The sequence below is a fragment of the Coenobita brevimanus genome, chromosome 13 (genome assembly GCF_032717465.1).
Source record: "Coenobita brevimanus isolate Jiangsu-jjx chromosome 13, ASM3271746v2, whole genome shotgun sequence".
NCBI lineage: Eukaryota > Metazoa > Arthropoda > Malacostraca > Decapoda > Coenobitidae > Coenobita > Coenobita brevimanus.
Window position 1 is genome coordinate 14,113,684 of NC_136966.1, and position 4,955 is coordinate 14,118,638.

General features: G+C 44.2%; 1 non-coding gene across 1 annotated transcript; it reads left to right on the forward strand.

The window, feature by feature from the left end:
• Nucleotides 1–247: 247 nt before the first annotated feature.
• On the forward strand, nt 248–366 carry LOC145416876 (5S ribosomal RNA). The gene has a single exon (XR_013900366.1). It is a non-coding gene; the product is annotated as a 5S ribosomal RNA (ribosomal RNA).
• Nucleotides 367–4,955: the final 4,589 nt, after the last annotated feature.

Genomic DNA, 4,955 nt, shown 5'->3' on the forward strand with positions numbered 1-4,955 from the left:
GGTAGAGAGTGGAATCTGAAGCAGCTGCTGTTTGCAAACGATACTGCACTGGTGGCTGATTCAGAGGAGAGATTGAGACAGTTGGTAGAGGAGTTTGGAAGGGTGTGTGAAGGGAGGAAATTGAAAGTAAATGAGAATAAGAGTAATGTGATGAAGTGTACGAGATCAGTAGATGGTAGGAGGATGAATATAGTTTTGAATGGTGAGTTGCTTGAGGAGGTAGTGTTTTAAGTATTTAGGGTCACATGCCAACGGCCATACCACGTTGAGTACACCGCTTCCCATCCGATCAGCGAAGTTAAGCAACGTTGGGTTTGGTTAGTACTTGGATGGGTGACCGCCTGGGAACACCAGATGCTGTTGGCATCCCTACGTGTCAAGTGGGGTTGGTGGAGGATTAGTGCCCCTCCCTGTAAAACAACTAACTCTAAGCCCATGGCCACCCCGTTTGGGATACATGGCGTCTGGCAATGAATGAATGAATGTTGTTGTGGATGGTAGAACAGATGCAGAAGTGAAGTTTAGAATGAATTAAGTAGGAAAGGTGCTGGGAGGAATGAAGGAAGTGTTTAGATGTCGTTCGCTTGGAATGGAAGTACAGAGAAGACTGTATGAGGGTGATGTGGTACCGACTGCGTTACATGGGGCTGAAACATAGAATATGGGTGTAGCAGAGAGGAAAAGTTTGAATGTAATGGAGATGAGGTGTCTGAGGGATACCGGTATGTGTGGAGTGACGCGTATGGATCGAGTGAGAAATGACGAAATGCGAAGGAGAACTGGAGTTGTTCGGGAGATGGCTAATCGAGTTGAGCAGAGGGTGTAGCGATGGTTTGGGCATATGGAGAGAATGAATAATGAGCGATTGGTGAAAAAGATAACTAGATCTGATGTGAGAGGTGTAAGGCTGAGAGGGAGACCACGAATAGGGTGGATGGACAATGTGAAGAGAGCGTTGGATTCGGAGGGATGTCTGTTGAGCAAGGAAGAGTGGCTGTGCATGAAAGAAATAAATGGAGAGAAATTGTGAATGAATATATGATGACTCAGCCCTGCGGGGATATTCTCCTGCATTTGGTCTGATCAGCTGATCAGGTCAGGTGCAGGTAAGGGGATGGTTCTATTATGATGTGGCAGGGGTAAACCAGCTCTGCTGTCGGGCCCTGCTGCGGATGTCACTGATTTCACTATGCAGTTGACCCTCGTGCGGTGTGGTGCGGTGAGAATCTGTCCCTTCTCCCCTTGGGGCTAAGATACGAATGAATGTGTTTGAGTGGATGAGTAAATTGGGAGTGTGTCGTCCTGTCTCGGCTTCCTCCCTTTCCTTGGGGGAAGCAGCCTATATATATATATATATATATATACAGAAATGGAGGTGGGCAGGTCATGTACAGTAGCAAGAATAAGGTCTAACTAACGGAGGATGAAGCTGACTGACTGGACTCCAAGAGACTGTAAGCGTGGCAGAAAATGGCCAGACAGGAGGTGGAGGGATGAAATGAAGAAGTTTTCAGGCAAAACGTGGCAGAGATTGGCTCAGTCAAGGAATTCGTGGAAAAGGATGCGGGAAGCCTGTGCTCAGTAATGGGCTTGCAATGGATGATGATGATGATGATGAGAGAGAGAGGGAGAGAGAGAGAGAGAGAGAGAGGGAGAGGCCTTGCTCACACGGCCACCCATCACGCTGTTATATTTACGGACAGAAGTTAGCGTAGTAATCGATCGCGCCCGTTTCATATATAGAACATGAAAATCAGTTTCTTCCCTAAGGCATCATATGTAGTAGCAATATCGATGGGCAGAGAGTCTCTTTCAGTATATAAATATTAGCTAACGAAAGACACCGAGAAGCAGAAGAGGTGGAATACTGAGCAAACTTTCGTCCCCGGCTGTACCGCCACACTCGGGTTATTCCCTTTTTATCGTGACTTAATCCGACGTTGAATTGTTCAGAGGGAATGTTGCAGTATCTGTTTTCCTTGCCTGACACTGGTTATGAATATAACATTTATACTGCAAGAACGGATATCAGTACCACACAGGTCGTAACAGTGGCAAAATTCTTTTTATTGTCAGTATTCACTGCTTGACTCATGCATATGTATAGTCAAGTCGCATGAAACGCGTGTTTGTTAGCCACAGTTTTCTAATTCAGGGCATGGTTCCTGCTCAGAACTGAAAGTAGCAGAAACAACGATTATATGCTTAAAACGAGGACTTTCGGCGCCAAAGTGACGCATTTCCATTGAGATTTCCATGGCACGTCTCTGTGCCGCAAACCGCGGCCATCAGCCATTCACAGGCATGCATGACAAGCAATGAGAAGCCGGTCATAATCCTTCCCTGGCGGCAAATGCGCGCACTACTTCCATCCATTGTTTATTTCAAACGTGAGCGTCAGGCAGGTTGAGGGAATGTGGTGCAGAGGTACGAGACTTTCATGCAGGACGTGAGTGATGTGTTGATGGGTGTGGAGATTCTGAAAGAAAAAGTGCTAGCCTTTGAGAGAAATGAAGAAAGGCTTAATGAGTTTGTGGCCTGTATGGAGAAAGTGGCAGCGTTTTACAAAGAAATGCATAACAGGCGTGTTAACGAGCGTCACCAGCAGCTAATCACCTGCTACTTTGCCTGGGTAGAAGCACAACCTGAGCCACAGCCTGGTCCTTTGCACTCACCCAACGACATGGAGACAGCTGAGAACGACGACGACACCACTAGTTATCTCTGCAGCTGACTTTGAGGGGTTCCTGAGGGAGGCTGAGGAGGAAGAAGCGGGGCTGAGGCAGCGGCAGAATGAAACACGACCACATTCGCCTCATGCTAGCCTCGGTACCCCCATCCCCACCCCCACCCACTTCCACTAAAGGATTGTTGTCGGTCGAAGTCAGGTAAGGCCCTTTAATATTGTTAATTTAATGTTTAATATCCTTTATTCCCAGTAATACATGCACTGAATAATTATTTGAGTGTGTGGTAGTGTTCGCTGGTGATTAGTTGGGTGTAGGTAGGGTGATATGTGGCAACTTGGATGAAAGGCCAGAACCATGTCATTTTTCCCGTACAATGTGTTATTTATAAATCAGGGAATTTCTAAAGCACGGCAGTGGTCCATATTGCCTGGACCTTTCATATTGCCTCTGATTAGACGATTCGACTGTAAGTCTATCTATTGCCAGACGCCTCAATCCCGTTTGGGGTGGCCACAAACAAATCGCCTCCACGTCACCCTGTCCCCCGCCATTTCACTGCCCTGCTCCCAACTCACACCCCCCTCTCTCGACTGTAAGTATAAATATATATATATATATATATATATATATATATATATATATATATATATATATATATAGTTGAGCATACATTTCCTCATTCGATATAATGGCGTGACAATATTGGTGAGAGGACGAAGAAAGATTATCCTTAATGTTGACCAATGTACAAAAGTTAATAAAGCAGTCAGTTTTGGCAAGTCTTAATCTTTCCCTGGAGGAAGACACGCAACAATCGAATTTACTACCAGGTCCCCAGTTGTACAACTAGGTGAACAGAGGCATGAGGGACATTTATACCCAGTACTTCGTGCAAAGTCTGACCAGCCCAGGAAACCAGTGACGAGTAAACGTGCTTGGCTTGTACTGGTGTTTGGATATCATTAGAGAAGACATGCGTTTGGTATTAATTTACATGACGCCACTTTTCTTCCAATTCTTTTAATTTGTTTGTTTTCCTTTGTGATCATCCTGTATTATGCATTACATTTCTGCCCACTTTTATATTTTTATTTATCGCATTATACCATTTTCAGCAACTACTACTCAGTTACTCCCTGCTTTATTTTCTTCATTGTTATCGTTGTGAACATCAAATTAAGTTCTCCACAAGACAGTATATTCTTGATGCCCATTCGCAACACATTAAAAGCTTTTTATGATGAGGTACAGTGAGAGACTGTGTTGCAGGCAGATGTTGAGGAATGTTGTGGACGGTATTGTATATCTTAATTCCTGTGGAATTCATCTGCCATCCTCAGTGAGAATTGTTCCCTCTGTGGGACCAAATCTTTGTATTATTTACTAGTGTCTTTAATACCACTAATGTTTTAAGTAAGTTCTTTTTCTTATCGTGATTTGCAATCTCTATGCGCTCAAATTGAAGCGTGTTAGGATAAAACATACTTGCTAGGTGTAATATTCGCGCACTTTCTAGGGTATGATTATTAACGTTTTAGTACTGTTTCATGGTTGTTATATTTTTGTTCTATGTATGCAGTTTTAGGCCGTGGCGTAATAACGGAATGTGTTGTCGGCTTACAGCTGCTACTTCGTTTCCATGTCAACATGTGCTTTCCAAGCCACCTGTCTTGTTGATTATATCAATCTGTTTGTCTATCTATCTGTCTATCTATCGATCTATCCATCCATCCATCTATCAGTCTATCCACCGATCTATAACAGAAGTGATCGATTTTCTTTTTTAAGTGCCGTCACCACGAGGAACGACATCCCTGAACTGCAGTGTAACACAAAGCACAGTGTCTCACTCGATGCGTCACACACACCCTATACAAGTATTGGTGTGTACTTGTATTTCCATAACGGTGTGGCCTGCCTCCCGCCACACGTTATCATCCCAGCCTCACTTGCTTCTGTGCACCCATGATAAATGAGGCGCTAGCCACGTGTTCTATCACGGCTCCATCTCCACAGCCTAACATCCCCGTTTTTGTTCCCATTTCTCTTTCTTGTTCTGTCTTTCTACATCAGTACTTGTGTGTGTGTGTGTGTGTGTGTGTGTGTGTGTATGTGTATTTCATTTCCTTCACCTACATAGGCTTATTGTCTTAGGTTGCGGTTTTCATATACCTAACACCACAAAAGGATAAATAATTTAGAAATTACTCAGCATCGCTCCTTCCTTCTGCCACACACCAAACACCACGCTTCAAGCTGTACGTT